Source organism: Spermophilus citellus, assembly GCF_964194105.1.
Source record: "Spermophilus citellus genome assembly, chromosome: X".
In the NCBI taxonomy this organism is placed as follows: domain Eukaryota; kingdom Metazoa; phylum Chordata; class Mammalia; order Rodentia; family Sciuridae; genus Spermophilus; species Spermophilus citellus.
Window position 1 is genome coordinate 130,832,269 of NC_138190.1, and position 14,317 is coordinate 130,846,585.

A 14,317-nucleotide genomic window follows, 5' to 3' on the forward strand; every position below is an offset into this window, starting at 1 on the left:
TGGGCATCTGTTATCTTTTAAGGTATATTTGCTTTCTCCTCAATTATATTACGAGATACGCCATGGCAGGGTTTCCTCATCCCTAAAATAGGGACAAGAATCCTTGGCCAACACAGCTTACCAGGCTCTTACGAGGCTTTAATATGATATTGTATATGGTATATGTGATAATGTAAACTACAGGATGCTTTTCCAACATGATTTCTGTTTTATTACATTTTAAATATTCTTGATATTCTACAACTTAGGCATGTGTGTTTCGGATTCAACCTTAGGAATTAACAGGCTTTATTGAAAATTCCTGGGGACAATGCTTTAGATCATGGTCTCCCAAATTTGCCTAAGGATAAGAATGATCTGGATCCCTTGTTAAAAACAGATTCACAGGGGCTGGGGATATAGCTCAGTTGGTAGAATACTTGCCTCACATGCACAGCACCCTGGGTTCAATCCCCAGCATATCACAAAAGGGAAAATAAACAGATTCATTGACCCTACCCCAGACCTACTGAATATAACTTTCTAGGTGAAAGAGAAGATCAACAGTATAATTGAGAATGATACCAGGCAATTCTAATCCCAGATGATCAGGCAAGTCAGGGAAACTCTGCTATAACCAGTCATACACATATCAAAATGAAATTGTTTAGGACTCTGTGAAACACCTCTCAGGCAGGGAGAAAAGAAAACTGGAGCAGAACTTGGAAGGAGGAAGTTGTACCTGAGTAAAGCCTTCTTGAGATTCTGTGTCCTTGTTTCAAACTCTTAGAACCTGGCTCTATGAGCTACATGAGTTGCAACTAATCTAATTTAGCAGCTGAAGCCAAAATATTAAACAGAGTCTTTTACTGCCTCAACCTAATTGTGATGTTCCAGAAATTTCTTAATGCCACAATGGCTTTAGCCAACCAACACTCTTAGATCCTTCTTTCCAGAGTTCTCCCAGCTCCTGCAGCAGACTTCTGTCATATCAGTTAAATATTATGCTGTTATTGCTTTCCTGTTTGTCTTTTAGGTGGTGAGGACTTGGTCTTATCCACCTTGGCATCTCCAAGGTTTTGCATTGTGCCTGACACATCATGGGTGGTTATGTTGAGTTGACCTTTGAAATTGTCTGTGCACTGACTACCTCACTTACTTGGACTGTGAGTTATTGGGGGCAGACACAGTTCAGCTTTTTATCATTTTGTCCTGGCCTCATGCCATTCACACCCCTTCCTTCAGGAAATATTTGTTGAGTATATGCCCCCCCCCCTTTTGATTAAATCTATGTTAACAACCTCTTTAGGAAAATTCAGAGTCCATTAGGTATTGGTTTTGGAAATCCTGGAATTAGGACTCAGTGAGAGCCTACTGTTTACATAGGTATGCCATTTCTGAACTGAGGTTATTTTGAGAAGAGCCTTTTGAGAAGAGTGGGGAATATTGCCTAGCTCTCCCTTTATCCTGAGGCAATGGTTGGGGAATGGAAGAGGTGGCAAAACCAAGGTTGACTGCCATCAACATGTCAGCTGCATTCTCCTGCACCAACAATCCAGATACCTGGTCAACCCATCCATGAAGGCATGGAAGGCCAGACCTTTTGCGTTCAGACACATTGCATTGCTGCTCCATTTTGGTAGTCTTTGCCCAGAACTCCTATCCTGTTCATTTTTGCCATAGCTCATTTTGGGAAAGCTAAGGAATAGGAACCATAATTGCAGTCATTTCTGTGGCAGAGCAGAGAATAGAAATCGTTTTAATTGCCTGGGATAATTTTTGCAAAAGTAGGAACCAACTTCTACCGCTCCACTCACTAACTGTATGACTGCCGGCAAATCCTTTCTTCCGTTCATCACTACAATGAGGTTACTAAACCAGATTGAGTCTGTGGCAGACCTAGTCAGAAATTTCTGTTCAAGGCCTGATTCCCTGTCCAAATCAAACTACTGAGAAATTGTTCTGTATTTCTCATCCTCTCTACCTCATGACCCATATTATTTAAATTAAAACTACTAAGTGACCAGTCAAAAGCAGTTACTGAATTTCCATGCTCCAGGAACTGGGGGTGGCCTCAGAGATTCCAGGAAGGGTTTATGACTTAGTGAGCCTGTGTCAGAGCCAAGGATCATTTTCACCATCTGATATGGCAACCAGGGCACCTGTACTCTATGCACCTGTCAGGTTACAACACAAAGCTATCTAGTCACAATGCTAGAGAAAGTTGACCAAGACAAAAAAAGGGTCTTAGGCACAGTATTAAGGGGAAAGAAAAGTCAGGAATTCTTGTGACTGTTTGGAATGAGACATGTGAGGCAGTGTGGTTTATTAGAAGCAAAGTGGAATCATGAGCAATGGAAACTGGGCTAAGTTGCTTAACTTCTCTGAGATTCTTCATCTGTAAAACCTTTCATAGGGTGGCCTGAAAATAGGAAATAATGCATGTTTGTAATGACTAGAACATGGAAAGCACTCCATACGTGCTAATTAGTTTTATGAAGAATCTGGGGGAAGAATGAGCAGGTAACAAAAGGTCAAGTCCACCGAGATTAATCAACTTTGTTGTAAAAATTCAAGAGGAGGCTGTGGGTAGTGATGGGGCTAAATGGGATGTCTTTGTACCTTCCTCTCAATTTTGCTGTGAACCTAAAACTACTAAGAAAATAAAGTCTTTAAAGAAAACATCAAGAGGATTCCATACTGTCTAAATATCATTATAGCCTAAATACTGGCTTGGGTCACCTCCAATTCCAACTCATATCTTAGCACCCTACAGGGGATTTTCAGGCTGTACTTCCTCCTATTTCAGAGCCTCCTTGCTTGCAGATATTTGTGCATGACATTTTGGTTCTTCTCTGCATTTAACTCCAACAAGTTTTGCCATTTTCCACAAGAAATTCAGACACACTCAGCATTTTCTAAAATTGATAACTTCATTGCAATGTTTAAGGATGGGGGCGTGGTCACACATTGTTCCTCAAGTACATTTATAATATCTTTCTGTTCCCTACCCCTTTCACTCTGTTCCTTTTCAAAGTCTATACTCCCTCCCTGAGATCCTAGCTTTCATAATTAGTTACATGAATTTTTTTGTTTTGGGCTTTGGGGTTTTATATATAAAATGGCAGACCTGCCAGGCTAATCTGTAATTTTCTATCTAGTAATCTGATAGGTGATAAATAAACTTTATTTATGTTTAAAGCTTAAGACTTCACTAAGGCTTTTAGAACACCCTATGTTTTAGGGAACATGCCAAAGGATAACATTACAATTTCCTTAGGCATCCAAGATGGAGGATGTATCACTACTTTCTTCATGGGCAACCTGGAAGGCAGACTGAACTAATATTCCTGGGAGACAAAAACATGTTTTTAAGGTAAGCATGAATGCCACAGCACATCTGGGAGTGTTTCCACACAGAGGCACAGATGATTTCACTGATTGGAATGAGTAAGTGGTGACAGGGAGATCCTGTAGCAACACATACTTAAGATGTAGCTTGTATGTAATTATGCTCCCCTTCAGCCCATGTGATTTTGTACTTCAAAAGTGACTGGTCCTATAATCCAGTTGTAAGTATTTTTCAAAACTTGCATGGCAGGAAGCAGGTATCTTGGAGTAAAGTACAGTGGTTAAGAGCATGGGTAAGAGACATTCAGATCTGGGTCAGAACCTCATCTTTGACACTTCCTAGATGTGTATGATGTTGGGCAAGTTTGTGTCTTATAGTCTCAGAGGTTTATTTTTTTCTATTTATAAAATAGGGGTGATTATATAAATGTTGAGGTTCTCTGTATAATTTAACAAAATATTTATTTATTTATTTATTGGTACTGGGGATCAAAGCCAGAGGTGCTTAACCACTGAGCCACATCCCCAGCCCTTTTTATTTTTTAAAAAAAATTAATTTTGAGACAAGTTTTTCTAAGTTGCTAAGACTGGCTTTGAACTTGCAAACCTCTTGCCTCATCCTCCCAAGCTTCTGGGATTACAGGTGTGTGCACTACCATGCCCAGCAAAACACATTTTTTAAAAATTTAGGATGACATTTAGGATGATATCAGAGTCCTGATATATATTCAGAATCCATAACATTACTACATACATGGACTTCATCATTTAAAACACCTAAACTATGGGAGTGGGGGATAGCTCTGGTAGAGCATGTGCTTTTAGTTCAATCCCTAGAGGGGAAAAAACAAGCAAATAAAAACAAAACCAAAACCCCCACCTAAACTATATTTAAGAAACCAATTCTAATTTAATCTGATTATAAGCACCTGAACTCCTAGTCTTTGAATTAAAACCCCCAAATAAAAACACATCTAACCAGTTAAAACTAAATTACAAATGATTGTGTCACCAAAATACACTTTGGCCAGTGGTTCTTTTAAGCTAGGATACTCAAGCTGACTTAATTGTATCTCCTCTGCAGTTATGGAGTGCCCATGAGGCAGGAGGATCACCATGATTGTAAAGGATAGATGAGTTTCAGGTCCAATGACACTCTTTTTAAAAAAAATTTTTTTTAGTTGTTGATAGACCTTTATTTATTTTATGTGGTGCTGAGAATCGAACCCAGTGCCTCGCACATGCCAGACAAGTGCACTACTGCTGAGCCACAGCCACAGCCTCAGTGACACTCTTTTGTGGTCACATTAGCAAGGTTCTGAAAATAGGCAAGAAAAAAACTGCCATAACAATTTAACCATCGGCAACTCAAACCACTTCCTTACCTTTAAACATCTGCTAGAGTTGCAGCATTTTAGGTAAAGTTAGCCACAATGGAAGTGATTACCGGGAACCATATTGTCTAAAAGCAGTATGACAAACCAAGAGACTTTATTCAGATTAAGACTCTAAAATTAAGCCAGGCCAGGCAAGGTGATGCTTGCCTATAAGGTGATGCTTGGCTCTGGAGGCTGAGGCAAGAGGATCACCAGTTCAAAGCAACTTATCAAGGCCCTAAGCAACTCAGCAAGACCCTGTCTCTAAATAAAATATAAAAAAGGGCCGGGGATGTGACTCAGTGGTTAAGCACCCCTGGGTTCAATCCCCAGTACCTGCCCCACCCCAAGACTCTAAGATTATTTAGGGGGCTGGGGATGTGCAAGCAGTAGCGCGCTCGCCTGACATGTGCGGCCCGGGTTCGATCCTCAGCACCACATACCAACAAAGATGTTGTGTCCGCCGAGAACTAAAAAATAATAAATATTAAAAAAATTCTCTCTCTCTCTCTCTCTCTCTCTCTCTCTCTCTCTCTCTCTCTCTCTCCTCTTTCAAAAAAAAGATTATTTAGGGATAGATAACAAATTTATCAAATTTATTTATAATAAAAACCCTTTAGCCTTTTTTTGTTCTGTTTATAGCACTTAATAGTGATTTGTTATAACTAGATATTTTGATAGAAGCCCCTAAAACTTGACATAATTGAATGGGGTTGTTAGAAACTGAAGAAGTTAATTTCCAAGTTTCAAGCATTTTCTGTCTCTTAAGAGGTATGTATTTGGGTTAAGGATATAGCTTAGTGATAGAGCACTTGCTTGGCATGCACAATGCCCTGGGTTCCATCTTCAGCACTGCCCCCCCCCCAAAGAAAAAGGTATGGATTTTCTTTCTTCTTTGAAGCATAGTTCCTTTGTTCTGAAAAATCATCCAGTGATCTAACAACAGATAACAAAATCTTCAACTCCCACCCATCCCATCTTGCTCCCATTACCCATAGGACATGATAATATCATGACTTTTTTTTTTTAAACCAAACCATAGCGGAATTCTGGAAGCTTGAACCTATTCCTCCCAGCCATCAAGGACTAAATCTAGGGGAGTATGACCCCCCAGAGTTATGTATTACCTGCCCTCCCAACTTGCAAGTATATTTCTACTCCTAATCCTCTCCTTCTTCTTTTGTTACTCAAAGTTCCACTCCTCTCATTTACCAAAACCTTCCGACATGACTTTTCTAGAATGGCCACTACGTAACCATCATACCTTTGTATCTTCAATACCTTTTTTGAGCATGTTTCTGCATCTTTACTGGAAATCTGATTCTCCTCTGAGATCACCATTTGCTCTGGAGCCATGTTTAATACTGGCTATTTATTCTCCCAACTTGCCACATTTCATAGTTCAGGAGGTGAGCTTGATGTCCTCCACATTGGTGAATGCCACCTTTAAACTATTTCTCTTCCTTTGAGTTCCATACTGTTGGGCCATGCTAATGCTTCCCCATCTTGGTTCTTTTTATCTACTGAACTCTTGGTCACTCCTCTATATTCACTGGAGACTTAGCAACTGGCCCTTAGTTTTCCTCTTCACTTCAAGCCCTGCCACCATCATTCTGGGGGACTTCAGTGTCCACATGATCAACCCACAGATCACCCTAGCCATCTATCCCTTGGCCATATTTCCAGTGGCCCTATCCTCCACACAGCTGCCCATGCCAACAATCACATTCTGGACCTTGTAGTCAACAGGAGCTTATCCAAATTTAAAATATTACTTTCTGGAGTTTGTTTGTTTTGGTACCAAGATTGAACCCAGAGGGCACTTAACCTCTGAGCCACATCCCCAGCCCTTATTTATGACTTTTTTTTCTTGCTAAGTTTCTTAGAACTTTGTTAAGTTGCAGAGGCTAGCTTTGAACACTCAATTCTCCTGCCTCAGCCTCCAAAGCCACTGGGTTTACAGGCAGGCATCACCATGCCCGGCCAAAATTCTACTTTCTGATCAAACCTCTGATTATACCATTTCCCCTTTAATTGCCTTAGTGTACCTGCATTTTGGTCCAATGAAGAGATACTTTAATTGCTATCAGCACTGATTCTGTTCCTCTTCGATGCCTAGACATCCCACTTTGTTTTTTTTCATTATCCATCTCTCAGGAAATGTGACACTATTTCACTAGTTAGGAGTAAATCCTGATTAATCTAAAACAATGATTTTCAAGTTGTAGTCCATGAAGTTTCCTTTTCAAGTTCTCACAAAGTCAGAACTATTGGCATGAGTCATTTGTCCCTTAAACTTTTTAATTAATTTTTATTCTTTGTAAAAGATGGGGGTCTCATTACGTTGCCCAAGATGGCCTCAAACTCCGAGGCTTGAGCAATCCTCCTGCCTAAGCCTCTCCAGTAGCTGGGACTATAGGCACATGACCCCACACCTAGCTGCCCGGCTTTCTATATTCACTAATTTCACTGATGGTGCAAAAAAATAAAATAAAAAATAAAAAGATGGCCAAAACTGCTGGTGGCTAGGCACCAATCAATGGAATGGCATCAGATTATACTAATAGTCATCATGCTTTTCATTTTCACACACTTGAAGAAAAATCCAATTTTACCTGATGAAGCAGTAAAAAAAAACATTAATTTTATTAAATTTGAATCCTTGAGTACAGGTCTTATTAATATTCTGTGTGACAAAATAGGAAGTATATCTAAAGCACTCTGCATACAGACTATGGTGGTGGTTTCAAAAAAATAACTTAGTTGAGTTACAAATTGAACTAGCTGCTTTTTTTAACCAAAGTCCATTTTTACATGGAGGAGTAACTGATGCATGGCATGGTGGTGCACACCTATAATCTCAGTGACTCCAGAGGCTGAGGCAGGAGGATGGCAAATTTGAGTCCAGCCTCATCAACTTAGCGAGGCCCTAAACAACTTAGCAAGGCCCTAAACAACTCAGCTAGTTCCTATATCAAAATGAAATATAAAAAAGGCTGGGGGATGTGGCTTAGCGGTTAAGAGCTCCTGGATTCAATCCCCAGTACCAAAAAAAATAAAAAAATAAAAGAGTAACTGACAAGCTCTAGTTATTCAGAATTGAGTATTTGGCAGATTTTTTTTCATAAATGAATGGAGCGAGCTTGTCATTTTAAAAGAACAACCTTTGTTCTCCATGGTTGTCAACTTTTACAAATGCTCCTAAGATAGCAAAGAAGATGAGAGTAAAAAAAAAAATCCCATTAAATTTAGGAACATGGGCTGGGGATGTGGCTCAAGCGGTAGCGCGCTTGCCTGGCATGCGTGCGGCCCGGGTTCGATCCTCAGCACCACATACAAACAAGGATGTTGTGTCCGCCGATAACTAAAAAATAAATATTAAAAAAATTCTCTCTCTCTCCTCTCTCACTCTATCTAAAAAAAAAAATTAGGAACATGCAGATCCTGCTGATCTTAAAAGATTTCAGTGGAATCTGAAATCTTAACCAAACCATAGCTAAATTCTGAAAGCTTGAACCTATAAACCTTAACCAAACCATAGCTGAATTCTGAAAGCTTGAACCTATTCATAACTTGTATTCCATCCTTAATTAAGGGTGGAATACAAATTATGGTAGACTGAGAAATGAGTGGGTAGTGAAAAAATCGAGGTAATAAGAATAGACAACTCAGCTGGGTGCAATGGTGCATGCCTGTAATCCCAGCAGCTAGGGAGGCTGAGGCAGGAGGATCACAAGTTCAAAGCCAGTCTCAGCAACTTAGCAAGGCCCTAATAGTCATCATGCTTTTCATTTTCACACACTTGAAGAAAAATCCAATTTTACCTGATGAAGCAGTAAAAAAAATTAATTTTATTAAATCTGAATCCTTGAGTACAGGTCTTATTAATATTCTGTGTGACAAAATAGGAAGCAACTCAGTGAGACTGTCTCTAAAATATATATATATATATATATATATATATATATATACACACACACACACACACACACATACATACTAGGGATAGGGATGTGGCTTAGTGGTTAAGTGCCCCTGGGTTCAATCCACCAAACAAACAGACAAAAATAGTCAACTCTTTGGAATTCAACAATGAAAGAGAAAACATAGGATGACATCTTGAAGAGAGAGTCAAGGTGCTCTAAAGGCATTGAGAGACTTGAGCATGTATAAATGATGATAGGCTGGAGAAAGTAAAGAGGGAGTGACTGAAGATACCTAAGGGAGAAGGAATAGTGGGCAAGATTCAGGATAAGAGGTTGGGATCTGGAGCTGCATTGCTGATGGTGATGGTAGTGGGGGAGGTGGTGGTGGTGTGTGTTCATGTATTGGCTGAGGAGGAGTGGTAGAAATGTTGAAGAGCATGGAAAACTGGGAAGCTGTCGTTATAGAAAGTGAGTAGGTCAAACAGTCCAAAGAAGCAAAGCAGTCTCGCCAGGCAGTGTTCATCTCATCTATTCCCATTGCTTCTACCCTCTATCGATTGCTGGTTCCCGAACTGTCCCTCCAGTCCGTGCATCTCCCCTGACCTCCAGATTCACACACCTCACTGACCCTTGGAACTGAACCTTGGACATCATGCAAGCATTTCCTGCCCTGCATTTTCCCCTATAGCACTTATTACCAAAGAGTCTATGTATTTTACTCTATTGCTTATTTTTTGACTCCCCCTTCTAGAATGTAAGCTCCTTCCCCAAATCCATTCACCTTTTTTTTTTTGCATAGATATGTCATACTTGGGCCTGAATTGTGGCCCTCCCCCAAATTTGTATGTTGAAGTCCTAACCCCTAGTATCTCAGAATGTGACTATATTTGAGATAGGGTCTTTAATGATATAATTAGGTAAAATGAGGTCATGTGGGTGGGCCCTCATTCAATCCAACTGGTGTTCTTATATGAAGAGGAGATTAGGATACAGCCACACAGAGGGAGGATCATGTGAAGGCACCCATCTGCAAGCCAAGGACAGAATCCTGGAGAAAAGAATCCTGCTGACACTTTGACCTTCAGAACTGTGAGACAAAAAAATTCTGTTAAGCCATTCAGTGTATAGTACCTTGTTATTGAACAGCCCTAGAAACTAATATAACCCCAAACACTTAGACAGCTCCTGGTACATAGTAAGGCTCAGGAAATATTTGCAAAATAAGAGATGAATGTAAGGCCCTGAGTGTTCTTGACCCTGCTGCTGTCTGACCTCATCCCCAGTAACTTTCCCCTTTGATCTTTCAACTCTGTTCAAACAAGACTTTTTGGAATTCCTGAGGTATGTTCTACTCTTTTCAAGACTGTTACACACTCTCCTCTCCTCCTGGAGGGTTCTCACTTTCATCCCATCGACCCCTCCCCCAACTCCAGCACCACAAGTTCCTACTATTCAAATTAAAAATACTTTTCAACTGTATTAATTGAAGTATAATGAACATACCAAACATTTCTTTAGTACAATGTGATAGTTTTGACTTATATATATTCATGAAATCAAGATAGTGACCATATCCATCACTCCAAAAGTTTCCTGATGTCCCTTCATCATTCCTTCCATGGGCTCCCCCCTCCCACCCTCATCCAGGAAACACTGATTTGCTTTCTGCAGCTATAGATTAATTTGCATTTCCTACAGACTTTGTAAATGGATTAACATACTCTGTATTTTTGGTCTGGCTTCTTTGATTTAGTACAATTACTTTGAGGCTCCTGTATTTTTGGGGGGGGGGTAGTGGAGCATACTAGGGATTAAATTCAGGGACACTCGGCCACTGAGCCACATCCCCAGTCTTATTTTGTATTTAATTTAGAGACAGGGTCTCGATGAGTTGCTTACTGCCTCCCTTTCGCTGAGGCTGGCTTTGAACTCAAGATCCTCCTGCCTCAGACTCCCAAGCTGCTGGAATTACAGGTTTGTGCTACCACATCCCCAGCTCCTATATGTTTTTGTGTGTATTGGTGCTTTGTTCCCTTTTATCACAGAGCAGCATTCCATTGTATATATATTCCATTATATATATATATATATATATATATATATATATATATATATATATATATTGTATACCATAGTTCGCTTATGTATTCACCAAATAATGGACATTTGTGCTGTTTATGGTTTGCAGCTATAACCAATAAAACTTCTATGACCATTTATGTACAATCAGGTTTCATCCTATTTTTTTTTCCAGGATAATGTTTTCTAGTGTACATATTAGATTAAGTCTCCCTCTTCTGCTCTCCCATTTATTCATGTCTTCTGTCTAGAAGGGTATGTTCTGCTGCAAAGAAATGTTGTGTTGGTTTGGAAGAAAGAGTTGGATAAATCACTCAGGATAAAAGAGACCCACAGTGAAACAAGAGGATTTCTTTTTATTGAACAGGATGGGGATAAGTGGAAGGAAAGGACAAAATCTTTGGATTAATCTATTATACTTTGACAAATACATGACATATGGACAATTTCAAAGGTTGGACTGGTAGAGCACTGTGTAGCATGTGCAAGGGCCTGAGTTCAATCCCCAGTGCCACAAACAACAACTTATTGGCTCCAGTGTATTGGACTTTTTCTTCTGAAAGATGGATAGAAGATAATTAGATCAATTTTAACCACACTGTTCTTCTGCAGTTCTGGATATTGAACCTAGGGCTTTGTGTATGCTAGGCAAGTGCTCTATCACTGAGCTACACCCTTGACCCACTAAATTAAAAAAAATTAAGTTGTGGATGGACACAATACCTTTATTTTATTTATTTTTATGTGGTGCTGAGGAGCGAACCCAGTGCTTACACGTGCTAGGCAAATGCTCTAACACCAAGCCACAACCCCAGCCCCTAAACTATTTTTAAACAAAAGATCTACTGCTATGATTTTTCCTTATTGTAGAGTCCTACCAGTTATGCGAGTTTCCTATATTCTTTAAGCAAATATCCATTAGCTATGACCCTCTACTGTCTCTATTCTTCTCTCATCACCCCTTCCCCAAACAGACCTCTCCTTCCCCTACTATGCCAATCTGTTCCCTTCGCAGTTCTCTCTCCTCTTCTGTTTGCTGGATTCAGCAACCCAAGACCTAGTCACTCAATGGAGATGAGAGACCCACCCAGCAGCCAGGCTCAAGTTCCAGACATACAGAGCCCTGTTTCCAATCTTGCTGCTCCTAAAAATATACCCAACCATTGGCAGGTGGCTGGGCTATTTTCAACCTTGGGGGCCTCAGGAATCAAGGGATTCATGCCAGGCCAAGAAGCAAAATAGCAAATCCTTATTGGTGGGCTTCGGATAAAAACAGCTGTGTGTAGTGTGGGCTCAACTGATCCTTAATTGTGTGTGTTTACTGGCAATAACTTTTTACCATCTCCCTTTTAAGGCTCAGTCATATTTTCCACTTCTTCCCTAAAACATGAACCTGGGACAGCATATGCGGATGTTGGGAGAAAGGGATGGGGGACCAGTATCTTTTTCCAACTTGCCCAATTCCTTGTAGTTCTCGAGATACAGAGGGCCTGTGAAGCAACACTCAGACTTCTAGTTTCTCTACAGTTTCAGGCTTAAATATCAAACATGTCTAGAAAGTGGGCCAAAGTGGCTGTTTCTGCTGGCAAAATTAAATTACTATTCTTTTTTGTTTTTGTAAAAATTAGTCTAGCATTTTATTTTTTTGTAAACTTTTTAAAATTGATTTTGTTTTTTAAATACATGACAACAGAATGTATTACAATTCTTATTACACATATAGATTACAATTTTTCATATCTTTGTATATAAAGTACTATTATTATCATACACATTTTATAGAGGAGGGAACCTAAGGAACACAGAGGTTAAAATAACTGACCCAAGTTCACACAACTAGAAAGTGGAAAAGCCTGAACCAGGATACAAACTTAGATCTGTCTGATTCCAAAGTGTATGCTCTTAATCACTAAGTCTCTGATACTGTAGTCCTCGAGTTGTCTCCCAGTATTGCATTAAGCGGTGACCACTTTATAATCACGTCCCACCATGCAATCTCAGCATCAGAATTTGCATCTCTGTTTATTATTCTAACAGTAACCAAAGAATACTGTTTTAAATCCAAGAGAAAAGAACAGAGATCGACCTAATGCATAAATAATACATTTGCTCCAAATGAATGGAGATAATACCATCGTCAACTTGGAGAAAGCATTTTAATAATGCACATACCAATATTCACATTCAAGCAAGTGGTTTTGCTTCTGCAAAACAACACCATCCATCATATTAAAGTTTGTAACTTGAACCGTATTGAATTTTTAAGTTTCGCTTGCATTTAGTATGCAAAATCATTCTGGACTTATAGTTGTTTAACTGTTATAAGTATAAAGAGTTTACATCTCTTTTTATGTTGTCATATATTTAGTTAATATAATAAAACATCAACACTAATGGTCTAAAATAATTCTTGTCTGATTGAAAATGTCTCCATGCAGCTCTTTGCAGTCTTCAGTGTCCTGTATACCAGTTTCTCAAATATGAGCAGCTGGAGCATATACACAGTAAAGCTCCACTGGTGCATATACACAATAAAGCTCCAAGCCTTTGACATTCCTTAACTATTCAGTCTAGTTCATGTATCTTAGTCATCTGTGTTTTATGCTGTTGCTAAATAGTTTGTACTATTTTCTCAGTTGTTTCTCCAAACAAAAATGGTGTTTTGGCAGGACTTAGGTGAGAATAGAAAAAGAAAGCAATGGCTCCTATTTTCTTTCACTTCATCTAAATTGCATAAACTTCTATTTTTTGTCTCCTTTTAAATCTGGATGTAGTTATAAAATGTGTCAAAAGGGTTCAAAATGATTCTCCACTCTCTAGCTTCCCAAAATTAAAGAAAAGGAATGAAATCAAAACTTCTCACTCCATCCCAAGAGTAAAGAGAAATGTTTGTCGAAACACAGGTCTCCAATTTCGGCTTCAGCACTTATAAGACTCAGTTTTCTTTCTTTTTAGGAGGGGAAGGCATGCCCGGGATTGAACTGAGGGGCACTTGACCACTGAGCCACATTCCCCAGCCCTATTTTTTTTGTGCATTTTATTTAGAGACAGGGTCTCACTGAGTTGCTTAGTTCCTCGCCTGTGCTGAGGTTGGCTTTGAACTCGTAATCCTCCTGCCTCAGCCTCCTGAGCTGCCGGGATTACTGGCATGTACCACCATGCCCAGGTGAGACTCAGTTTTCTTATATGTAAAATGAGGATAAAGTATGCCAATCTCACAAGGCCATAGTAAAGATGAAAGTAAATAACATAATGTACATATATCATCTAGACTGTACCTGTCAAAAGGAGATGTTTGCTGGGTGTGGGGTTTTATGCCTGCTCTCCCAGCTACTTGGGAGGCTGAGGCAAGAAATCAGAGGATTGTAAGGTGGAAGCCAGCCTGGGAAACGTAATGAGACCCTATCTCAAAATAAAATTAAAAAGGGCCAGGCACAGTGGTGCACACCTGTATTCCCAGTGGTTCAGGAGGCTGAGGCAGGAGAATCCTGAGTTCAAGGTCAGACCCAGCAGCTTAGTGAGACCCTAAACAACTGAATGAGACCCTGTCTCTAAATAAAATATAAAAAAGGACTGGGGTCAGGCATGGTGGTGCACATCTGTAAT